The sequence below is a fragment of the Pseudorca crassidens genome, chromosome 1 (genome assembly GCF_039906515.1).
Source record: "Pseudorca crassidens isolate mPseCra1 chromosome 1, mPseCra1.hap1, whole genome shotgun sequence".
Taxonomy (NCBI): domain Eukaryota; kingdom Metazoa; phylum Chordata; class Mammalia; order Artiodactyla; family Delphinidae; genus Pseudorca; species Pseudorca crassidens.
Genome location: NC_090296.1, coordinates 192,308,830 through 192,335,850, shown reverse-complemented (window position 1 = coordinate 192,335,850; position 27,021 = coordinate 192,308,830). Strand labels below are relative to the sequence as shown.

Here is a 27,021-nt window from a genome sequence, read left to right as displayed (position 1 = left end):
TGAGTATTAAACAACAGGGTACTGAAAAATGAATGGGTCAAAGAAAAATCAAAAGGGTAACTAGAAAATGCCTTGAGATCATGAAAACAGAATTACCACATACCAAAACCTGTGAGGTGCACCAAAAGCAGTTCTAAAAGGGAAGTTCATAGCAATAAATGCATATATCAAGAAAGAAGGAAAATCTCAAATAAACAACCTAACTTTACACCTCAAGGAACTAGAAAAAGAAGAAAAAACAAAGCCAAAAATTAGTAGAAGGAAGGAAATAAAGATCAGAGTGGAAATAAATGAAATAAAGACTAAAAAGACAATAAAATATATCAATGAAACTAAGATCTGGTTCTTTGAAAAAATACACAAATATGACAAACCTTCAGCTAGACTCACCAAGTAAAAAAGGAGAGACGACTCAAAATCAGATATGAAAGAGGAGATGTTACAACTCATAACACAGAAATAAAAAAGATCAGAAGAGACTACTATGATCAATTTTATGCCAACAAATTGCACAACCTAGAAGAAATGGATACATTCCTAGAAACATACAAGACTGAATCTAGAAGAAATAGAAAATCTGAACATATTGATTACTAGTAAGGAGATTAAATCAGTAATAAAAACCTCCCCCAAAGCAAAAGTCCAAGATCAGATGGCTTCACAGTTGAATTTTACCAAATATTCAAAGAAGAATTGATATAAATCCTTCTCACACTCTTCCAAGAAATAGTAGAGGAGGAAACACTCCAAATTCATTTTAAGAAGTCAGCATTACTCTGATACCAAAACCAGACAAGAACATCACAAAAAAAGAAAATGACAGGCCAGTATCTTTGATGAACACAGATGCTGAAATGCTCAACAAAATAGTAGCAAACAGAATTCAATAATAATTAAAGGGATCACACACCATAATCAAGTGGGATTTATTCCAGGGATGCAAAAATGGGTCAACATCCTCAAAATCAATATGATATAAAACATTAACAAAATGAAGCGTAAAAATCGTATGATCACTTCACTAGATTCAAGAAAAGCATCTGATAAAATTCAACATCTTTTTATCATGGAAAATCTCAATAAAATAGGTATAGAGGAAATGTATCGCAACATAATAAAGGCCATATATGACAAGCCCTCAACTAACATCATACTCAACAAGTGAGAACTACACGTTTTTCCTCTAAGATCAGTAACAAGACAAGGATGTCTACTGTCACCACTTTCCTTTACCATAGTGTTGGAAGTTCTAGTTAGAGCAATTATGCAAGAAAAAGAAATAAAAGGCATCCAAATTATAAAGGAAGTAGTAAAACTGTCACTGTTTGCGGACGATATTATACAGAGAAAGCCCAAACACTCCACCAAAACCCAGATAGAACTAATAAACAGATTCAGTTGCAGGATACAAAAATCAATATACAAAAATATGTTGCATTTCTATATGCTAATAACAAACTATAGAAAGAGAAATTAAGAAAACATTCCCATTTACAATCACATCAGAAATAAATAATAAAATACCCAGGAACAAATTTAACCAAGCAGGTGAAAGGCCCATACACTGAAAACTTTAAGACACTGATGAAAGAAATTCAAAGGGACTTCCTGGTGGTGCAGTGGTTAAGAACCGCCTGCCAACATAGGAGACATGGGTTCAAGCCCTGGTCCAGGAAGATCCCACATGCCATGGAGCAGCTAAGCCCATGCACCACAACTACTAATCCTGCACTCTACAGCCCACGAGCCACAACTACTGAGCCAGCATGCCTAGAGCCCGTGCTCTACAACAGGAGAGGCCACTGTGGTGAGAGGCCCGTGCACTGCAACGGAGAGTAGTCCCGGCTCACCCCAACTAGAGAAAGCCTGTGTGCAGCAATGAAGATCCAACACAGCCAAAAATAAATAAATAAACAATTTTTTTTTTTAAGAAAGAAAGAAATTCAAGACACAAATAAATGGAAAGATGTTCTGGGCTCACAAATTATAAGAATTAATAGCATTAAACACTTCATACTACCTAACACACTCTACACTTCATGCAATTCCTATCAAAATTCCAATGGAAGTTTTCACAGAAATAGAAGAAACAATCCTCAAATGTATATGGAACCACAAAAGACCCCAAATAGCCAAAGCAATCTTGAGAAAAAACAAAGCTGGAGACTTCATGCTTCTTGATTTCCAATTATATTACAAAGCTATAGTAATCAAAACAGTATGGAATTTGCATAAAAACAGACACACAGATCAATGGAACAGAATTGAGAGCCCAGATATAAATCCACATATATATGATCAACTAATTATGGCAAAGAGGCCAAGAATATGTAACGGGGAAAGAACAGTCCCTTCAATAAATGGTGTTGGGAAATCTGGACAGCCACATTCAAAAGAATGAAACTGGACTACTATGCTACACCATAAACAAACATTAACTCAAAATGGATTAAAGAGACTTCCTCGGTGGTGCAGTGGTTAAGAATCCACCTGTCAATGCAGGGGACACTGGTTCAAGCCCTGGTCCGGGAAGATCCCACATGCCACAGAGCAACTAAGCCCATGTGCCACAACTACTGAGCCTGTGCTCTAGAGCCTGCGAGCCACAAGTACTGAGCCTGTGTGCCACAACTACTGAAGCCCATGTGCCTAGAGCCCATGCTCCACAACAAGAGAAGCCACTGCAATGAGAAGCCCGCTCACTGCAACGAAGAGTAGCCCCTGCTCGCTGCAACTAGAGAAAGTCTGCGCACAGCAACGAAGACCCAACACAGACAAAAATAAATAAATAAATATATATATTTTAAAAACATGGATTAAAGACTTGCACATAAAACCTGAAACCATAAAACTCCTAGAAGAAAACATAGGCAGTAAGCTCCTTGACATCAGTTCTGGCGATGACTTTTTTGGGTTTGACATCAAAAGCAAAGGCAACAACAAGAAAAAAGTGGGACTATATCAAACTAAAAGGTTCTGTACAGATAAGGAAACCATCAACACGATTAAAAAGCAACCTACTGAATAGGAGAAAATATCTGTAAATCATATATCTGGTAAGGAGTTAATATCCAAAATATATTAAAGAACTCATATAACACAACAGCAAAAAAACAATCTGATTTTTTTTAAAAAGAGGCAGAAGATCTGAATAGACATTTTTACAAAGAGGACATACAGTTGGCCAACAGGTACATGAAAAAGTGCTCAAGATCACTAATCATTACCTCACACCTGTTAAAATGCTTATTATAAAAAAAAAACAAGCAATAACAAGTATAGGTGAGGACGTAGAGAAAAGGCATCATCATGATGCCTAGTGATGATGATATTCATCATCACTAATTATTCGAGAAAGGCAAATGAAAACTAAAATGAGATATCACCTCACACCAGCCAGGATGGCCACCATCAAAAAGTCTACAAATAATAAATGTGGAGAAAAGGGAACCCCCTTACACTGTTGGTAGGAATGTAAATAGGTGCAGTCACTATGGAGAACAGCATGGAGGTTCCTCAGAAAACTAAATATATAAATCCCATATGATCCAGCAATCCCACTCCTGGGCATATATCTAGACAAAACTGTAATTCAAAAAGATACATGCACCTCTATGTTCATAGCAGCACTATTCACAATAGCCAAGATATGGAAACAACTTAAATGTCCATTGACAGATGACCAGATAAAGAAGATGTGGTACATATATACAATGGAATACTACTCAGCCATGAAAAAGGACAAAATAATGCCATTTGCAGAAACAGGGATGCAATTAGAGATCATCACACTAAGTGAAGTTGCAGAAACAGGGATGCAATTAGAGATCATCACACTAAGTGAAGTAAGTCAGAAAGAGAAAGCCTAATACCATATGATATCACTTATATGTGGAATCTAAAATATGACATAAATGAACCTATCGACGAAACAGAAACAGAATCAAGGATATAGAGCATAGACTGGTGGTTGCCAAGGGGAAGGGGTGGAGTGCGAGGTTGGGGTCAGCAGATGTAAGCTTTTATATAGAGAATGGATAAACAACCAGGTCCTACTGTATAGCACAGAGAACTATATTCAATATCCTATGATAAACCATAATGGGAAAGAATATATAAAAAATAATGTATATATATAAATAACTGAATCACTTTGCTGTACAGGAGAAATTAACACAACATTGTAAATCAACTATTCTTCAATTTTAAAATTTTTTTAAAAGGTACAAACTTCCAGTTATAAAATACATAAGTCTTGGGGATGTATTTACAGCATGGTGACTATAGTTAATAATATTATATTGCATGTTTGAAACTATTAACAGAGTAGACCTTGAAAGTTCTCATCACAAGAAAAAAATATATTATCTATGTATGGTAACCGACGTTAACTAGACTTATTGTGGTGATCATTTTGCAATATATACAAATACCGAATCATTATGTGTATACCTGAAACTAATATAATGTCACATGTCACTTATACCTCGGCACTTCCCTGGTGGCACAGTGGTTAAGAATCCTCCTGCCAATGCAGGGGACACAGGTTCGAGCCCTGGTCTGGGACAATCCCACATGCTGCGGAGCAACTAAGCCCGTGCACCACAACTACTGAGCCTGCGCTCCGGAGCCCGTGAGCCACAACTATTGAGCCTGCGTGCCTAGAGCCCGTGCTCCGCAACAAGAGACGCCACCGCCGTGAGAAGCCCACGCACTGCAAAGAAGAGTAGCCCGCACTCCCCGCAACTAGAGGAAGCCCACGCACAGCAACGAAGACCCAACACAGCCAAAAAAAAAACCACAAAACTTCATTTAAAAAAAAATTATACCTCAATTAAAAAAAAAAATGAGAAGGGAAAGAAGAGGAGCAGAGAGGTTGCTCTCTGGTTGTCCATCCCTGTGGGAGTGGAACATTCATGGTGAAATAGCATCCTCTCCTCACACCAAGTTTGGGCATAGATGGGACAGGGTCTCCCCTCCCTGAAACCAAATGAGCGAGGCACCAAGAGAAACACTTCTGAGATGGTGGGCGCTGGCAAAATGAGGCACCTCCTCAGACAGAAGCTATGGGGATGTCAAGGAGGAGGATGCTGGAGGCACCAGGGGATGTAGTTGTGCTGGAGCTGTGTCTCCAGGTGGCCCGGCTAGAGCAGCACCACCAGGGACTGGTACTTCACACACCAGGTAGCTGCACCGAAGGGAGCTCCTCGGTACAGTCTGAAGGACTCACCCATGTACACCCTTGAGAGAGCATCATGTGGGAACCCACTGAAACGAGCATATCAGTGGGTCAGTGTAGCCAGGAAAGGAGTGACCATCGGCCAAGAGGGGACTGCACAAATTTCCAACTCCATCCCTTTCTCTCTCCTCCATCCTTGTTCCGCACATTGGAGCATCAGTCCAAATACTTTCCCTACTCCCCAGTCTGAGAAGTCCGAGTGTCACTTCAAATCGGTACTAGCCTAGTGAGGGTGCGGAAGAGAGGGAGGTGATATTGACATTGAATTTGAAATTGAAGCTTCGGGCTGGATTGATTTAATGACTAAGTGAGCTGAAAGTTAAGGACTCTTAAAAGTTACCCTTAATTCCCTTTCTTTCTCTCTACACCCCAATCAAACCATCAAAGGAGGCTTGTTAGTTTTACCTTTAAAATATGTCATTAATTCAACCACTTCTCACCACCACCCCGGTACACCACACATTCTGGTACAAGCTACCATTCTTGTTTGCCTGGATTATTGCAAAAAGCCTCCCCACTTGTAGCCTGGCTTCCAACCTTGCCCCACTACAGCCTGTTTCTAATGCGGCAGACAGAAAGATCCTACTGAAATGCAATTCAGTTCACGTCACTCCTGTTCAAAACCCTCCAGTGGTTGCCCTTCTCATTCAGAATCAAAACTGAAGTCTTTACACTTGCCGATACAGTCATACATGATCTGTACCCACCCCATCCCCATTTTCTCTCTGATCTTATTTCCTGTAATTTTCCCACAAAGACACAACTGGCCTGTTTTCTGTTCTTCAAGATAGCACACATGCTCCTGCCTCAGGGCCTTTCCACCTGCTTTCCTTTTTCTCAAAACTCTCTTTACCCAGATAGTCCAAACCTCACCCACTTACCCACTTCAAATCTTTGTTCAAATGTCACCTTCTGAACAAGTTCACCCTTGACCATGCTATTAAAATGTATTTCCTTTTCCGGGTCCCCAGCACTCTCCTCCCCATTTTACTCTTTATTTTTCAGCTCAGCCCTTGTGTACATCTAACACATTTTGCTAGTTGTGGAGACTATGTTCCCAATCACTCGCCGTCAGGATTGTTCACGTATTGATAAAACACGAGAGGCATTGATGCCCGGTACTGCTGAGCAGAAGCTTTAAGAGGCAGCTCTCGGGCTTCCCTGGTGGTGCAGTGGTTGAGAGTCCGCCTGCCGATGCAGGGGACACGGGTTCGTGCCCCGGTCCGGCAAGATCCCACATGCCGCGGAGCGGCTGGGCCCGTGAGCCATGGCCGCTGAGCCTGCGCGTCCGGAGCCTGTGCTCCGCAACGGGAGAGGCCGCAACAGTGAGAGGCCCACGTACCGGAAAAAAAAAAAAAAAGAGGCAGTTCTCTTTTCCCTCTGCCACAGACCAGCATGTCCCAGGAAGGGATGTCTCCTTGACCTTGAAGGAGACATGCAGCAGAGAAGCAGCCAACCTACAGAGGCCATACAATATAACCTTGTTTAAAATTGTTTGCATTATATGTAAACCACCTAACTAATCTAACTGATACTTATTTTGTTTATTACCTATATTTTCCACTATAAGGTAGGCTCCATGAGAGCAAGGATTTTTGCTTGTTTTGTTCACTGCTATATCACCAGTGTTTAACACACAGTGGGAACTCAGTAAGCATTTGTTGAATGAACTACTCTAGCCAAGAATTTGTCACAGGATAAGAAAAGGAGATTTGACAAATTATGGTTTAAACCAGTGACTCGGGGGAAATATACCACAGCATTGAGACCACACAATAGTAAACCAGTCGTCTGTGTGCTTGGTGCATAACAAATGCTGCATAAATGTTTGCTGTGATGTCTACTATTGTTACTTGTAGGTCAAGGAGTATATGCAACTGGAATTAGGGTATAAATGCCAAAGGTATTTTGAGATGGGAAAATTCTGTGTTGGGTCTAGGACACTGGGGTGGTGGGAAGTTCCAAATGGCCTTGCTTACAGAGCTGAGATTGTTGCCAGCTGATGGCTGGGAGTTCAGCTGGGGTTACATCCAGGGTTCTCAGTTCTTTGCGGCGTGGCCCTCTCCATAGAGCTGCTTGGCCTTCTGAACAGAGTAGAAGCTGGATTCTAAAAAGGAATGTCCCGAGAGGGCAAGTTTCCAATTGTAAGTGCCAAGCAAGCCTCCACTCGTGTTTCATTCGTTGATGTTCCATTGGTCAACGTTAGACGCATGGCCAAGATCAGAGGCAGTGAGGGAGGCAGCTACACCAGGACGTGAGCACTGGGGTGTCTGGGTCATTGTGGGAAGCCAAAGGAACATCTCAGGGAGTATCTGGACCAAATACAGATTGAACATCCAACATCTCAAATTCATCACTGTATCCAAGTGATAAAGTATGAACTAATCTGGGAGTTCATTTCACACAAACCAACTTTGTGAGAGTGTGATTTATAAGTGATAATGCCAATTCATTTTTCTTGGGAAATCTGTATCAAAACTTGGAACCATACACATAGGGGCAGCAGGTCCTCGTGGTGGGAAGGGTCAACGGGAGACCAAATGGCAGTTCATGTGGTGCACAAAGAATCAGTGAGAAGGAAATTCTGCACTGTCAAAAGGACATTTTCAGCAAACTGAAAATACCTAGTGTGTTATCATTCTCCAAGTCTAAGAATATTTCATCTCAATCAGTGGAACTGGCCATTAGGATCAAAGCAATGAGCCCTCTGGACACTGCTAGACCAAGAAACCAGATTTCATTCTCTAAATTTCTTCTTTAAAGACTTGGTATGGATGCATGCAATTCTTATTTCAAACATAAATACCACCAGATTACCAAGGACAAAGCTTCTGCTATTTTAAATTTGAATTGATGGTTTCTGGATGAAATTCAAGGATACCGGTATCAACGGCAAAATACACACATAATATCTCACACATACCTCACTCCAAGAGCCAATCACATCACTTCTTGATGCTTCTACTTAGCCTCAGTTATACAGAGCAGCATTTTTGTACTTGCCTCCAATTCCAGAAGGGGATGTACCCGATTTGGGCATAAAATTTGAAAACAAGTGTTTAGCAACATCAGCCTGGCATCGCCCTCCAGAATGTTAGGAAAATATAGAAAGACTAAAGAAGGAAAAATAGATCCATGATGTGGGCCATGACTAGGGAAGGGAAGAAGGAATCTGAAAAATCACAGGAAGGAAAGACCAAAAGGACTTGCTTTGAGGGCTGTATTGGATACAGGGTACACAAAGAGGGAGGAAATAAAGATGACTCCAAAATATTGATTTAGGGAATTGAAAAAAATGGAATTTGAGAAACAAAATCATTTGGAATTGGATGGAAAAAATAGGATGATGACTTATTGGCATGGGTGGGGGGTTGAGTTTCAAATACATTCATTCATTCTACAGATATATTTTGAGCTCTCACTATGCAGACACTGTTCTAAGCTCTAGGCTCCAGTGGGGAATAAGACAAGGACCCTGTCCTCAGGGAGCTTCCATTCTACTGGAGAGCAACAGACTGCAAACATGTAAGCAAATAATTTCGGGTAACAATTTATAAATGACACGAAGAAAATAAAACTAGGAAATGGGAGAGAGAGTGAATGGGACTCATAGGGGAGCGTGGTAACCACATTACTTCGAGAAGTCAGGGGAAATCCGAGACGTGAATGGTGGAAATGAGCTAGGGAAGGGAGCATTTGGGGAAGGCGTTCCAGGCAGAGGGAACAGCAAGGGCAAAGGCCCTGAGGTGGGAACTAGTTTGCATATTTGAAAGCTGGAAATGAAAGAGGCAAGGTAAGACACTGGTTGGGGGAAGGGAGGCAGAGGTCAGATAATATAGAGGCTTTAAGTAATGGTGGGAAGGTTGGATTTTTTTCTGATAGCAATGGGGCACCACCAAAGAATGTTAAACAAGAAAGTAATAGGATCTGATTTTTAAAATCACTTGTGTTGCAGTACATAAGTGTACTAAATCAATATGCTGCACACATTTACTTAATGATGTTACATGTCAATTACATCTAAATAAAACTGGGGGAAAAAATTGCTCTGGCTGCTCTATGGCGGATGTATTATTAAGGAGTAAAAGCGGAGGTGAGAGACCAGTTTGGAAGCTACTGAAGGGCTCCAGGGAAGAGATTTTGGTCTAGATTAGGGTGCTAGCAGGAGAGGTGCTGACACATATTGATAACCTGTCGGTGGATACATTTTGATGGAAGACTTGCTGATGGATTCAAGGTAGGGTGTGAGGAACAGACAGTAATCATTGCAAGACTCACACCTGCAGATCCCAGAGAGAGACACCATGAGAGACACTGAGAGGGAAGTAGAGACAGACACACACAGATAATTTGAGACAGCAAAAGAAAGAATTGTAAGATATTCAGGATGGGGGCATTCTCTAGGTACCTAGAAATACAGGGCTAGAATTTAGGTGAAAAGTTAGGACTGGAGATGTAAAACTGAGACTTCTTAGCCTAAGTATGATGGTTGCAATGTTCATATATTCTATTAGACTAAGCATAAAGTGGGAACAGCAAGTCATGCCAAAGGGAATATTCTTATTTAGAAACTAGCAGCATGGCTTTGGGGCGAGGATAGTGGGGTAGAAGGATCTGAGCTCACCTCCTCCCACAAAAACACCAAAATCAGAACTAACTGCTGAACAATGATCAACAGAAAAGGACTGGAACCTACCAAAAAAGATATGCTACTTCCAAGAAGCTAGCAGGATGAAGCAGAGTCAGAGGGCTATTCCCAGAGACAAATGACCAGAATAGAGAGAGCACCAAGTGGACTGAAGTGGCATAAACACAGTGTCTGGGTGACTTTGTCTACTAGCAATGTCCTTGTTTGTTGGTTTGTCTAATCTGAGATGAAGCTCCAAAGGCCTTAGTGATGCAGAAGGATGAGGTCTTGGAAAGGGCCAACCTATTTTTAAAAAGGAATTCTTAGCAACCATTAAAAATAGAATCAGTTGAAACAATGAAATGCCACTACACATCTACTAGAACGGCCAAAATCCAAAACACCGACAGCACTGAATGTCGGTTAGGGGCACAGCAACAGGAACTCTCATTTATTGTGAGTGGGAGTGCAAAATGGTGCAGTTACTTTGGAAGACAGTTTAGCGGTTTCTTACAAAGCTAAGCATACTCTTACCATACGATCCAGCAATTGCACTCCTTGGTATTATACGAAGAAGTCAAAAATGTATGTCCACACACAAACCTGCACATGGATGTTTACAGCAGCTTCATTCATAATTGCCAAAACTCGGAAGCAAATGGATGACTAAATTGTGGGACATCCAGATAATAGAACGTTATTCAGCACTAAAAAGAAAGGAGCTGTCAAGCCATGAAAAGGCATGGACAATCCTTAAATGCATATTGCTAAGTGTAAAACAACCAATCTGAAAGAGCTACATACTGTATGATTCAAACTATATGACATTCTGGAAAAGGTAAAACTATGGAGACAATATACAGATCAGTGGCTGCCAGGCATTAGGAGTGGGGAAGGGATGAACAGGCAGAGCACAGAGGATTTTTAGGGCAGTGAAACGATTCTGTAGGATACTACAAGGGGGGATATGTGTCTTCATACATTTGTCAAGACCCACAGAATGTACAACACCAGGGAACCCTAACATAAGCTACAGACTTGGGACGATGATGACGCGTCAACGTGGTATAAAGGAAATCTCTATACTTTCCGCTCAATTTTCCTGTGAACCTCACACTATTCTTTTTAGGTTATTAATTTTAAAAAAAGGAATCAGTAGAGTGGTGTGGCCTGAAGTAAATGCAAAGAGACCCAGAACCACAGCCATAGCCATCAGTGAGATAAGCACAGCCATTGCTTTTTGTTAGCTCGACTCCATTCTTCCAGTTGCCCAGGTGAAAAACCACCGTGCTGTCTTCATTCCTCTCCTTCCCTCACATCCCTCACCTGGTCCATGAGCATAACTGTTGGCTGTACCTTCAAAATACATGCAGGAGCTAATCACTTCTCCCCATCTACATGATCTTCTTCTTAGATTATTGCACTAGCCTCCTAATTAGACCTCTGTGTCCCCCACCTTGACTCCTTAAGATCTGTTCTCAATAAAGGAGCTGAGGAATCCTATTCAAGCCAGAGCCCAAGGTCCGGTCTCCACTCAAAATCCCCCAAAGACTTCCCAGTTCACTGAGAGCAAACCAACATCCTTACACGGCCTAAAAGACCCCACATTTTGTAGCCCCGTCTCACCTCCTCCCCGTCCGTCTCACCTCCTCCCCGTCCGTCTCACCTCCTCCCCGTCCGTCTCACCTCGCCGCCTGGCCCTCTCCCCCTGAACTCCATCTCAGATAGGAGGTAGATGGGCCCCTGGGCGGGGCAGCTGGTGCTCGCCAAGTGGAGTGACACTGAAGCTTTGTTCTCACCCAGACACTCCAAGGACAAAGTTAGTGGCAGGAGCTGAGCTCTGCTGGAGTCAAGAGATGAGACGACCACTCCTGGGGTCAAGGAAACCTCCCCAGCTGCACATGCACAGGAAGGCTCCTTGGGGGTCACAAAGGGAGGGGCGCCACCCCATAATCAGTGTGGACACACCCCCATAGGCTTCTGCGGTGGGATCCATCTTAGCAAAAAGTTGCGCACGCATGTTGGGGAGGGCCCTAGAGCAGGGCAGGTGTGCAAAAAGAAACCAGATAATTGGCCAAAGGTAAACAAAGACCCGGAAGGACTGTCCTGTGGAAGTGATTCAAATCACCTGGTTACTGAGCTCCTCATTAGGGAGGACACCCACACCCTTTCTCTCTGGGTGTGTACTTCTGCCTTGCTTCTGACTTAAATAAAGAAACTGCTTCTCTGTGTGCTCTCCCCACTTGTGCTGTGTCTCTAATAATAAACTTTGTATCTGTTTTTTTACAGTTTTTGCCTCCTTGAAATATTCTTGGTGGACTAGTGGCTAGGATTCCTGGTTTTCATCCAGGATACCCAGGTCCAATTCCTTACAGGGAACTAGGACCTCTCTTCAGGACTGCTCACTGCTGTCTCTCCGAGATCACATCCACACTACCTCCCTGTGCTGCAGAATCCACTGGGCGTGACCTGTGTGCTTCTCGCACTTTCTGCCTGGAATCCTTTTCTCCAGGACACCCCCATGGCTCACTCCCTCATTTCGCCCAGATGTTCACACCATGCTGTCTTATTGGCGAGGCCCTCCCTGTCCCCTCTAAAGAAAATAGTCCCCCTGCCAACCATCGGCCAGGCCTTGGCTATCGCCCTTAACTTGTGTTATTGTTCTTCTATAGGATATTCTACTATTTGGTTTATTATGTCCTTACAGGTTTATTATTTTATTGTCTTTCCTCTCTAGAGTGAAAGCCTCATGAGGGCAAGGACTTTTATCTGCTCCAGCTGTGTCTGTCCACCGAGTGTCTGGCACACCCCGGGCACAAAATATTTGCTGGGTGAATTAATGCAAGAGCTAAGAGAAGAAAATTCCAAATTTTTCAAGGTTCACGTGAAAAACAATTGAAAAGACACTGAGGCTCTTGGAATGTCTCTGTCTTTGCTCAGGCTGCTGTAGCAAAATACCATAGATTGGGGGACTTACAAACAACAGAAATTTATTTCTCACAGTTCCAGAGGCTGGAAGTCTAAGATCAAGGTGTTGGCAGATTCAGCATCTGGTGAGAACCCACTTCCAGGTTCATAGAGAGACTTTTTCCTCACATGGTAGAAAGGTCAGGGGAGATCTCTGAGGTCTCTTTAATAAAAGCACTAATCCCTTTCATGATGGCTCGACCCTCATGGCCTAATCACCCCAAAGTCCCCCACCCCCAAATGTTGGGGACTAGGTTTCAATGTATGAATTTGGGGGGACCACAAATGTTCAGCCTACAGAAGTCTAGTAGAGTTTTGACACATAATTTTAGAACAAATGGCATATTGCACTATTTTATTAATTACAGAAGTTCTGCCCCTTTGATTATACTGCACTGACTGACCAACCTGATGTATGTTTTATACCTTTCACTTTCTGTTAACATTTAAAGCTCATTTGCTTAATGCAAACTTTATGAACTAAATTAAGTTTTTAGAGTGTATGGAGTTGATTATGAACTCCAACAAAGCCTGAGTTTTAGAAAACCTTTGCCTTTCAGTTGACTATTTTTGGATGCCTTTGCTTGAACACTACAACACTGCAACTGAAAGGAAAAACAAAAAACTCTACGTTTTCAAGGACTTGACCACAAAACAACGGTCATGTATATTAAAACCTGATAAACCTTTTCAAACTACATTTATCATTAGTTTACAGCCCAAGCAAACTGCAAACAGGCCAAGCATGTTTTTGGTAAGACATCAATTTGTTGCCACCGAGAAATTATAGAAAAAAGAGAAATTACTTATCTTTTTCCTCAGTGGTTTAAACCAGTATGAAATAGCTTAAATTACACTTACTGAGCAAACAGATAAAACCAGTTCAAGGCATCTAACAGCACCACTAAGCAAGGAGAATCATTTATCACTGCAATTAAGTAGTGATACTAATATTTTTATCTTTAATTATTGTTAATATCATCACTAAGAATAAAAAGGAAAACTTGGACTCCTCCACTGAGCCACTTGAGAATGGGACCACAATTCCAGATTGGGTGATACCCTTACAATGGCAGCTATTTCTTTTCTACAGTTTTGTTATTGCTGTCCTGTCCTCACCATCTTTTCAAACTTGCTTAGCCACAAAAGACATGGAACCTAGTAAAATCTTAAAAAAAACATTAAAGTTTCTCAGTACTCTCAATGTGAGAGAACACCAGAAGTTCAGATGTTATGTTATGTTGGGCTGTGTAACAATAAAACCGACATGAGGCTAAAAGTTGTCTGTGAGAGCTATTAAGAACTTTACAAGGTAAAATCCACTGTCGCACTTCACAGCCTGTCTCTATAGGAACTGCAAAACATCAGCGCATGACTTTGAAATACACAGTGTTCCTCTCACTGAACTCAACAAACCACAGTTGAGATGGAATAAATCTTTCATGGCTAAATGGTTATCTTTAGTCCAAACTTACTATCACAGTTCCTAAATCAGGGTTAGGATTAATTCACACTTCTGCTCATCTGTCTTCATAATAGAACTACAATAACTAACATAGCTCAATACAGACTCAGGCACAGATAGAGAGATGAATATAGCAGAAGATCCAGAAATGAGCTTGTGTGTGTGTGTGCGCACGCACACGTTTTATATGTAGTGTTTCAAGCCAAAGGGAAAAGGATGGTTGATTTAATTGTGTGTCAACATGTATCCATTTGAGGGAAAAAAATTAGTTAGATCCCTACCTCACACCCTGCAATAAAATATATTCCAAAAAGATTTGATATCATAAGAGTGTAGTAAGGATTCCAGTACAAGATGGCAACATAGGAGCCTGAATTTACCTCCTCCCATGGATACAATGTTTCTACAGCTATATACGAAACAATTCCCTCTGAAAGAAATCCAGAAAGTAGCTGAGGGTCACCTACACAAGAGGGCAAATGAGAAAAATACAACATCAAAATAGGTAGGAGAGGACACAATCTCACCATAAACCCACCCCCTGGCATAGCAACATACAATTGGGAGGGAATTCACAGCTCCCTGGTTCTCCATGAGTAGTGAAGGGGGTGTACCCAACATCTAGTGCCTCAACTTTTAAGACTTTCACCTGAGGGATGGGCCCCCAAAACACCTATAGCTCTGAAAGCCAGTGGAGCTTGAGTCAACAAGACCCACAAGGGTATATAGCAAATATATGGGCTCATGAGGGCTCACAGTGGCTCTCACCCCAGGGCTCAGCACAAAAGCTGCAGAATGGAACACCCATCTCCCAGCCTTGTTATGAAAGAGGCCTATTTGCTTATCCTAAAAGCTTCAGCCTGAGGGTTAGACACCTAATTTAACACAAATCTAGGGGCTGACAGCGATCTTCTTCAGAGAACGAAGAGGCCAGTGGGCACCAGCTACATGCTCCCTCTCTCTGCCCTGCTCTAGGTTGCCAATATCTCCGTGAAAGGAATTTGTGCAGTGGCCACCCAAGAGACACAGCCCTTGATCTCCTGGCTTAGGTGGTCAACAGAGGTTACTTTACCAGTCCCATAGGATTACAACAAAGAAACAGTTCTTAACTGACTATTCCCCAGAGCTCCAAGGGAGCAGATGGAAATGCCCATCTCCCAGTCTTTCCCTGAAAGAAGTCTATTTGCATGCTTTATTTTATTTTTTTTAAAGAATTTTTAAAAATTTATTTATTTATTTTTGGCTGCGTTGGGTCCTCGTTGCTGCACACAGGCCTTCTCCAGCTGCAGCGAGTGGTCCTCCCATTGCAGTGGGCTCAGCAGCTGTGGCTCGCGGGCTCCAGAGTGCAGGCTCAGCAGCCGTGGTGCACGGGGCTTAGTTGCTCCACGGCATGTGGGATCCTCCTGGACCAGGGCTTGAACCCATGTCCCCTGCACCGGCAGGCAGATTCCCAACCACTGCGCCACTAAGGAAGCCCCTATTTGCATACTTTAAAAGCTGCTGCCTAGGGTCCAGCTTCCAATCAGCCTGCATCTAGGTGCTAAGATCCTCCCTCTTTGGGATACTAAAAGGTCTTGGCACACCCTCAACTACTAGGAGCCACTAAGAACAAAGAAGGCACTTGGACAACCACAAAAGTTAGAGAAACAACCCAGAGCTAGGGCAGTTCCGAATGATAGGTTAATCTCCTACAGGAGACCATGCCCTTAAGACTGGGAGTGGTGAGTGTTTTATTTAATGCATGGAAACCACACAGAGAGTCAAGGAAAATCAAGAAACAGAAGAATATTTTCCAAACAAAAGCAAAAGGACTCAATCAACACACCTTAATGAAATGGAGATAAATGACTTACCTGATAAAGAGTTCAAAATAATAGCCATAAGGATGCTCACTGAACTCAGGAGAATAATTTATGAACAGAGTAAAAATTTCAACAAAGAGAGAAAATAGAAGAAAGTATCAAACAGAAATCATGATGCTGAAAAATATAAAAACTGAACTGAAAATTTTAATTGAGGGGTTCAACAGCAGAAAAAATGAAGTAGAAGAAAGATCAGCAAACTCAAAGACAGGGCAGTGGAAATCACTCAACTGGAGGAGGAAAAAAAAAAAAAAGAATTAAAAGATTGGGACTTCACTGGTGGTCCAGTGGTTAAGACTCAGTGCTCCCAATGCAGGGTGCCTGGGTTCAATCCCTAGTCAGGGAACTAGATCCCAAATGCATGCCGAAACTAAGAGCCCACATGCCACAACTAAAGATCCTGCATGCTACAACGAACATCCCACATGCCACAACGAAGACCCCATGTGCCACAATGAAGATCTGGTGCAGCCAAATTAATTAATTTTTTTTAAAATGTGAAGATAGATTAAGGGACTTATGGAACAACAAGTGGGTGAATATTCACTACAGGAGTCACAGACGAGAAGGGAAGGCAGAAGGCTTACTTGAAGAAATAATGGCTGAAAACCTCCCTAACTTGGGGAAAGAAACAGACATACAGATCTAAGAAGCTCAAAACATTCCAAAAAGGATGAATTCAACAAGACACACAAGAAAACACATTATAATTTATAAGTTAAAGACAGGGAGAGAATTTTTAAAGCAGCAAGAGAAAAACAACATTATGCACAAGAGAACCCCTGTAAGACCATAAGCAAATTTTTCAGAAGAAATTTTGCAAGCCAAAGGGAATAGCACTATACACTCTAAGTGCTGAAAGAAGAAAAAACTGCCAACCAAGAATATTCTACCTGGAAAAGTTGTTCTTCAGAATTTAAGGAGAGAGAAAGAGTTTTCCAGACCAGAAAAACCGAAGAAGTTCATGACCACTAGGACTGGCCATATCCCCAAAAAATAAAAGTTAAAGGGGCTTCTTTAAGCTAAAACAAAAGGGTACTAATTAGTAACAGGAAAACATATGAAAGAACAAATTGCAGTGGTAAAGGTAAATATAAATTCAGAATACTCTAATGTTGTCATCATGGTGGGTAAATCACATATAAATCTAGCATGAAAGTTAAAAGACAGAAGTATTAAAAATAACTATAACTACATAATTTGCTAAAGTATAAACAAGATAAAAAAATGTAAATTGTGACATCAAAACAACAAGGGGGAGCATTTCAAAATGTCGAGGTTTAGTATGCATTCTAAGTTAAGTTGTTATCAGCTTAAACTAGACTGTTGTAAATATAAGATGTTTTATGTGAGCTTCATGGTAACATAAAGCAAAAACCTATAATAAATACACAAAAGATAAAGAGGAAGGAATCTAAGCATACCACTACAGAAATCATTAAATCACAAAGGAAGAGAGTAAGAGAAGAAAGGAACAAAGAACTTACAAAACAGTGAGAGAACAATTACAAAATGGCAAGATTAAATCCATACCTATCAATCATTACTTTAAATGTAAATGGACTAAGTTCTCCAATCCAAAGAGATGGGGTGGGGGGTGCTGAATCAATGAAAAACAAAACCCAACTATATGTGGCCTATAAGAGATGCACTTCAGCTTTAAAGACACACACAGGCTGAAATTGAAGGGATGGAAAAACATACACCACGCGAATGGAAAGCAAAAGCAAGCTGGGGTACCTGTACTTCTACTTCAACACAAACTGTAATAAGAAACAAAGGTCATTATATAGTGATAGAAGGGTCAATTTGAAACTGAACAGGACTCTGTGGGGCCCTTCTAGGTACAAATCCTTTCCATGTCCCCCATTTCTTGTTTGTAGGAACGAGGCTTCATTCAGCCTCCCTGGCAGATTCAAACAGTGGCTAATCAGGGAAGGGAGAGAATGCAGAAACAAAGGAGGAGCGGCCAAGAACAATACTGCAGGGTTGTGGCTCCTCCTCAAGGAATATATCTGTACTCAATACGAACTCAATATCTTGAGTTTCTGCTGCAGGAACTAAGGCCCCCACCCAGAGGGAGGATGGTAACTTCAGGCTGAGTACAAGATTCCTGGAACATTGCCCTGTTACCTCACCACCAACCAATCAGAAGAAAGTCTGCACACAGTAGAAGATAATGAAGACTCTGACCCCCTTTCCCAAATGACCAACTGTGATTAACTTCCCCTTTCTCCCTTTAAAAACTTTCATGGTAAAGCAGAATCTTTAGAGTAGGTTCTTGGACACGAGTCTGCCTGCTCTCCAGGTTGTTGGTCTCCTGAATAAAGCAACCTTTCTTTTTCACCTAACACTTGCCTCTCGAGTACTGGCTTTCAAGTGGCAAGCAGCTAAACCTGACCTTGGTAACAAATTCAACAAAAAGATATAACATTTGTAAATATTTATGCAACCAACATAGGAACAGCTAAATATCTAATGCAAATATTAACAAACCTGAAGGGAGAAATAGACAGCAATACAATAATAGTTGTGGACTGTAATACTCCCACTTTCAACAATGGTTAGATCATCCAGACAAAAAAAAAAATCAATAAGGAAACACTGGGCTGAAACTACATGCTAGACTGGATGGAATTACAAGACACTTAATAGAACATTCCATCCAAAAGCAACAGAACACATTATTCTCAAGCACACATGGAACATAATCCAGAATAAATCATATGTCAGACTATAAAAACAGACAATAAATTTAAGACTGAAATCATATCAAGCATCTTTTCTGACCACAATGGTATGAAACTAGAAGTCAATTACCACAAGAGAGACAAATGAAAATGTAAATACAACGTATCAACACTTATGGGATACAACAAAAGAAATTCTAAGCGGGAATTAAATAATGATAAATGGCCACATTAAGAAACAAGAAAAATCTCAAACAACCTGACTTTACAGCTCAAGAAACTAGGAAAAGAAGAAACTAAGTCTAAATTTAGTAGTAGGAAGGAAATAATGAGATCAGAGCAGAAATACATGAAACAGACACTAAAAAGGCAACAGAAGACATGAAATTGAGTTGGTTTTTTGAAAAGATGAATAAAATTGACAAACCTTTAGCTAAACTCACCAAGGAAAAAAGAGAGGATTCAAAATCAGTATTGAAGGAGGAAACATTAAAACTGATACCTTAGAACTACAAAAAAGAATAAGAGACTGGGGCTTCCCTGGTGATGCAGTGGTTAAGAATCCGCCTGCCAATGCATGGGACACGGGTTCAAGCCCTGGTCCGGGAAGATCCCACATGCTGCAGAGCAACTAAGCCCGTGCACCACAACTACTGAGCCTGTGCTCTAGAGCCCATAAGCCACAACTACTGAGCCCACATGCCACAATTACTGAAGCCCACGCACCTAGAGCCCATGCTCCACAACAAGAGAAGCCACTGAAATGAGAACTCCATGCACCGCAACAAAGAGTTGCCCCTGCTCGCCACAACTAGAGAAAGCCTGCACACATCAAGGAAGACCCAATGCAGCAAAAAAAATAAATAAAATTAAATTTAAAAAAAAAGAATAAGAGACTATGAACAATTATACCAACATACTGGACAACCTAGAAGAAATGGAAAAATTCCTGGAAACATACAAGCTACCAAGACTCAATAAAAAAGAAACAGAAAATCTCAAGAGAATGATTATTAGTAACAAGATTGAATCAGTAAACAACACTCTCCCAACAAACAGAAGTCCATGATCACCAGCTTCATTGATGAATTTTATCAAACATTTAGAGAACAATTAACTAATTGTTCTCAATCTTCCAAAAAACAGAAGAGGAGGGAACGCTTCCAAAATGATTTTATAAGGCCATTGTTAGCCTGCTATCAAAACCAGACAAGGACATTACAAGATAAAGAAAATTACAGGCAAATATCCCTGATGAACATAGATGTAAAAATCCTCAACAAAAGAGTAACAAATTGCATTCAACAATACATTAAAAGAATCATACACCATGATAAAATGGGATTTATCCCTGGGATACAAGGGTGCTTAAACATCTGCAAATCAATGTGATGCATCACTTTAACAAAATGAAGGATCAAAAGTCATCTCAATAAATGCAGAAAAAGCATTTGACAAATTCAACATCCATTCATGATAAAAACTCTCAACAAAATGAGTACAGAGAGAATGTTTCTCAACATAAAAAAAGCCATATATGACAAGTCCACAGTCAACATCATACTCAACAGTAGAAAATTGAAAGTGTTTCCTCAAAGATTAGGAATAAGGATGCCCACTCTTGACACTTTTATTCAACACAGTACTGGAAGTCCTAACCAGAGCAATTAGGTAAGAAAAAGAAATAAAAGGTATCCACATTGGAAAGGAAGAGGTAAAACTGTCTCTATTTGTAGATGACATGATATATTTTATATAGAAGACCTAAAGACTGCACTAAAAATTGTTAGAACTAATAAAAGAATTCGGCAAAGCTGCAGGTTACAAAATCAAATTACAAAAATCTGTTGGGTTTCTATACAGTAACAACAAACTATCAGAAAGAGAAATTAGGAGGAAAAATTCTATTTTTATTGCATCAAAATAATAAAATATCTAAAAACAAATTTAACAAAGGAGGTAAAGACCTGTACATGGAAAATATACAACACTGATGAAAGAAGACACAAATAACCATTCATGGATTGGAAGAATTAAATTGTTAAAATGTCCACACTACCCAAAGCAATCTATGGATTCAATGAAATTCCTACCAAAATTCCAAAGGGATTTTTAACAGAAACAGAACAAACAATCCTAAAATTTGTATGGAACCACAAAGACCCTCAATAGCTGAAGTAACCTTGAGAAAGAACATAGCAGGAGGCATTATGCTTCCTGATTTCCAACTACGTTACAAAGGTATAGCAATCAAAACAGTATGGTATTGGCATAAAAAACAGACACATAGACCAATGAAACAGAAAAGAGAGTCCAGAAATAAACTCGTATGTACGTGGTCAATTAATTTACAACAAAGGAGCTAAGAATATATAAGGCAGGGGGAGTAAAGGAGAGTCTCTTCAAGAAATTATACTGGGAATACTGGACAGTCATATGCAAAAGAATGAAACTGGATCACTATCTTACACTGCACACAAACATCAATTCAAAATGGATTGAAGACTTAACAGAAGATATGAAATCATAAAGGTCCTAGAGGAAAACTCCTTGACATTGGTCTTGGCAATGATTTTTTTGGATTTGACATGAAAAACAAAGGAAAAACCAAAAATAAACAAGTGGGATTACATCAAACTAAAAAGTTTCTGCACAGCAAAGGAAACCATCAACAAAATGAAGAGGCAGTCTATGGCCTATGCACTGGGAGAAAATATTTGCTAATCGTATGTCTGATGGGGGCTAACAGCCAAAATATATAAAAACTCATACAATTCAATAGCAAAAAAGCCAAAAAAACAAAAACAAAACAATCTGATTAAACTATGGGCAGAGGATCTGAATAGACATTTTTCCAAAGACGACATACAGATGGCCAATAGATACGTGAAAAGGTTCTCAACATTGTTAATCATCATGGAAATACAAATCGAAACCACAATGAGATATCAACCACACCTATTAGAATGTTTATTACCAAAATCACAAGAGAGAAAAAGTGCTGGCCAGGATATAGAGAAAAGGGAACCCTTGTGCACTGTTAGTGGGAATGTTAATTGGTGCAGCCACTATGGAAAACAGTATGGAGATTCCTCAAAAAATTTAAAAAAAAAATTAAAAATAAAACTACCCTGTGATCCAACAATTCCACTTCTGGGTATTTATCCAAAGGAAACTAAATAACTGTCTCCAAAAGGTTATCTGTGTCCCCATGTTCACCACAGAATGATTCACGATAGCCAAGACATAGAAACAACTCACATGTCCATTGATGTATGAATAAAGAAAATGTGATATATATGGATATATATATATATATGAATTTCCTTCTTTTTTACAGCTGAATATACACATATATATATATATAAATATACAAATATTATTCAGCCGTAAAAAAGAAGGAAATCCTGCCTTTTGTGACAACATGGATGGACCTTGAGGGCATTTTTCAAAGTGAAAAATGTCAGACAGAGAAAGACAAATACTGTGTTGTTTCATTCACATGTGGTATCTAAAAACACAAACTGAGCACAGATACAGAGAACAGATTGGTGTTTGCCTAAAGCAGGGGGTGAGGTGAAATGGGTGAAGGCAGTCAAAAGATACAAACTTACAATTATAAGATAATGTCTTGGGATGTAATATACAGCATAACTATAGTTAACAATACTGTATTGCATTTTGAAAGTTGCTAAGAGAGTAGTCTTAAAAGCTCTCATTGTAAGACAAAAACTGTAACCATGTGACATGACGGATGTTAATTAAATTGTGGTAAACATTTTGCGATATATACATATGTCAAATCATTATGTTTCATACCATGGACTAATACAATGTTATTTATCAATTATATCTCAGTAAACATTAGAAAAAACATTTTAAGAGTATTAGTAAAAGTTCTAAGTGACTTTAGATGGCCTTGGGATGGAAAAAAGACTTTCTAAGCATTACCTATAGTGAGAAAATGATAGCACTGACATAAAATTTTACAATTTCTGTATGTAGAAAACCAGAACTAAAATTAAAAAGGAAATGACAAAATAGAAAAAAATACATAGACGTGGCTGACTACCACCCTGCCCCAATGAGGAAACAGACTCAGGCTATAACAGGACACGCGCTAATGAAAAAATGCCTCTCTAAGCTTTAAAAATGCTCTCTTGAATACTGGGAATCATGAGAATGCATGGAAAGCGTTTAGGGCTGGCCCAGCACTTGACATTTCTAATGAAAATGGTTTTACAATATTTATTAATGCATGTGTATGTTTATGTTTGTGTGTGTGCGTGCGCGCACGCACGCACACGCACATGCACAAATACATCTACACAACCAACTCTCCCATTTTGCCCAGAACTGATCAGTTTGATAACTGAAGGCCCCAGGAAACTCCTCAGTCATCAAATTGGGACAGCTGGTCACCCTACTACATGCATACAGAGCAAAGGACATGGAAAAGTATGCACCAAGGTTTTAAGAGGACTTAATTCTGGGGAGGAAGTCTTATTGATTGCTTTTATTTTCTTTGTTATGCTTAGTTGTATATTCTAATTTCTTCATAAACGTGTTGGTTTCATGATAAGGAAAAAAACACATTTATTGCAATTTGACCTTAAAAAAAATTGAATAGAGCCTCTAGAACTATTCATCGCTACGGCATAATTTCCAAAATATATAGGTCAGGTCAAATATTAGCAGTTCTTATAATATGAGAAAATCTTCCAGCCCAAAGACATGACATGTTATCAATTTACCAAAAATGTTCCCCATGCATGTTTTCTGTACTTTCACGTCTTGACAATTAGCATGAAAAATACAATATAATTGCTTTAATAAAAGGCATGCTATGCAGTTATATTAGCATGCAATGCTCTTAGTGCTGTCAGTAAAAATTGGAGATGCTCCACATTTCTATCCTGTTGAATGCACTGACATTTGTGATGTCATCAATTCAAAGACTGACTTATGTGCTAAAACTTTACCCATTACTTATGAGGACTATGTGATTAACTTGATTTTTTGATTTATTCTTAAATTCAGGGGTTTTATTTTTATTTAATTTCCTTAAGAATTGGAACTGTTCCTAACTTAAATACATACTTGGAAATGTCTTTGTTTCTTTGGTAGAGGAAATGGGTGAAGGTGGGTCCCAGAACTTTGGAGGAGGAAAAAGAAAAGGGTATTTTCATTATTCTTTTAGTACCCAGGGGCTGTGAGTTACATGGAAGACAGATGTGGCCGGGGATGACAAACCTCTTCTTGTGACTAGAAAAAGCCTCACGATCCACGCAGAGATCCCCCAGTACCAGTGGGATCATCTTTCATTTCCTTATTTAGTGCCAGCAAGCTGTTAATGGCTTGACTCAAGTCTTTCCAGTTACGGTATTTTTGAATACTTCTACATGAGATTTAGAATGTCTGAGTTGTTAAGAGAGAAAAAAATGTTTGGAACCGTGGAAGCACACAAGACAGCCTCTGATTTCCTAACTCTGCTTCCTAGAACTAAACTCAAAACACAGACACACATAGACAAAGACACACACACACACACACACACACACACACAGCTGCTGGCCAGGACCTCATGAAAACATAGACGTAACCCTGTAACTCAGCCCTATTCAGAAACCCATGCTCTCTGGTTTAAACAGCTCACCTACATTACCGGAATCCACTGAGCCATAATTCCAGATACACTTGAAATCCCATCTTAGGACTCTGGCACCATTTTGAATCAGGCCCTTACACGGACTGCCTCAGCTCCCTCTACAGAGAATTGCCTGTGCTTATCACTGTTGGCCTTAATCAAGGAAACCAAACCAAGCATCTGGGATTACATTACTGCTATATCAACTGCTCTCTGGCTTTGCCCAAGACAAAGGGTCTCTTTTCAGCAATTGCAGCTAATCAAAACCAAATTGAGCCACGGGCTTTACCGCTCTCCAAAACAAAACAAAAGCCAAGCCACACCAGAAAATACTCCCCCTTCACTGCCCCCAATGCACCTCCTGAGCTGTCCCCCTTGTTTCTCACTCCTTTCCCCAACCCCAGTCCCCTCCATATGCAAACTGAAAAAGAAGGCCACCAGATAGACTTTTTGATGGATTCATAAAAAAACTTACTTTCTATCCAGCATTATACTTTTTAGAGGAGCTCTGTGGGGTGTACCTGGAATACCCCTTGGAGAAGATACAGCTTTGTTTTCACAGAACTGCCGCAGCAAGTCCCCCGAGTCCTTGAAGATGCACACAGGCTGGCAGCAAGCTGAGTTCTATGCACTGCTGGGAGCGAGTCTGGAGGAAAGTAAGCAGTATGGGAACAATCAGCCTGTAAACTCTGCACCCAGAGCGCGGTGCTGGGGCTCAGCCCAACTCAAGAACCCAAGACTGAGGAACATATGAGCCAATGAGCGTGGGCAGTTGACCTCTTGTTTGAAGGGCTGTCACGAAGGCAGCTCATTAACCCACAACAGATCCCGCTTCCACATTCTCTGGTTTCTAAGTGTTGGCAGCAGCGTTCATGTTCTTTTGGACCTTGTGGTGCACATCATCTCTCTTCCCTCACTCCTTCCAATCCGTTACCCGGTCCCAACTGTTTCCTTTCTCCACAGTTAAGCAGCCATAGGCCTGGCTCCTGTAAAAGTGTCTCCCCAACCTTCCTACCTCTGTCTCCTCCTATTTTGTCTCGTGCCTAGAAACAAAAATCATATTTCCTTAGTACATTTTCTTAACCTACTCTGTCTACAGAATCTACCACTGGCTCTCCATTGATTAAATTATACACATTGTTTTGATTTAAAAAATGATTAGGGATTAAAGGGGATTTTTACAATGCATTCCTTTCCCCCATCATTGAACAACTGTCATCTCCAATTACTGATACAAACAGCAGCGCCCACCCTCCTTCTCATCCCCTATCAACCACAGCTCCCACGGGCCCTGCCTTTGAGCCCAGTGGGAGTGGATGGAGACAATGCATCAGAGCTGCTGGATTCTGAGACACAGCGAGTGTCGTGGCAGCACAGATGGAAACCCATTTTCCACTCAGACTCGAAGCAGAAAGGGACGGAACACCCCCCGCCCAAAGCTGTTTAAAACAACACACTGAGTATGTTAGTTGGACGAAAAGAACCTCGTTGCCCAAAGAGAATAAAGCCTGCAAGGAGACCCCAAACACAGTTTAATCTAGGTAGAGAGAGAGAGACAGAGAGATGCAACATCAATTTCAAGAGTCTAGCCAGCATTTGCAAAATACACGGGGAAAAGCAAAATCTTCCCTAAAAATCAATTCATGAAGAGTCATCAGTTAGAGACGACACTGGGAGCAGTGACATAAGACTAGCTATGTTTTGTGTTTAGTTACAGGAACTTTGAAACAAACAAACAGACAATCACAGCACAGCTGGTGCACAACAAATTCCTGGAGAAAGAAGATTCCAGACAAGAGTCTCTAACCCACCCAGGTTACTGCTATCATAGGTTCATGAATGAAGAAAGAGTAAAAGATTGTCATAACCCACTAGATGTTCCTTTTAGCTTTGCGGGAGAGGTCTGGCAAAACATCCAGGTAATTGTATGTAGCTCTCATTTCTGAGCATGGAGTTCAGCCATTCTCAGTAAATCCTTCTGTTGGATTTGTAAGACACCTGCTCCCCTCCTAGAACGACTGGATACATTCTCACTGACTCTTCCTAGAGGCCTCTGATTATTCAACTAGCACATTTCATTTAAAATCACAGAAATTTCTCTGAGGCCATCCCATTTATTTCTAGCTCTGTATATAGAGATAGCACTAGTTACGTATATCTGCATATTTCTTAGTGTTTAAACATATTGATGTAATTTGGTCCCGTATTCCAAGTAAAAGGCTCTACCAGATACTATGAGGACACACAGTACATTATTCTTACCCCAAAAGGGCTAACAATCTAGTAAGATGAAAGAAACGAGAAGTCAGGAGTTAGATAACCATGAAGCAATTAAGAAATAACTCAGTCCTCCTGAAACTGCTATGGCAATCAGAGGAAGAAACCCCACTGGGACTGGGTATTCTTCTGCTGTTTTCCCCTCCATGCAGGAAGTTGCAATAATTTTCCTACTGAGTCTTGCTGGATGTTTTGGGTGCAGCCCCTTCACCTACCCGCCCAAAAATGGAAGTTTAGGTGTCAGGCC

General features: G+C 40.5%; 1 long non-coding RNA gene across 5 annotated transcripts in view; it reads right to left on the bottom strand.

The window, feature by feature from the left end:
- LOC137205904 (uncharacterized) overlaps positions 1-27,021 on the bottom strand; it is a 106,553-nt gene that overhangs the window by 55,990 nt on the left and 23,542 nt on the right. For all 5 annotated transcript variants that reach the window (XR_010934344.1, XR_010934346.1, XR_010934345.1 and 2 more), the window contains one exon: positions 24,973-25,143. This is a non-coding gene — a long non-coding RNA (uncharacterized lncRNA). The remainder of the gene's footprint in view (positions 1-24,972; positions 25,144-27,021) is intronic.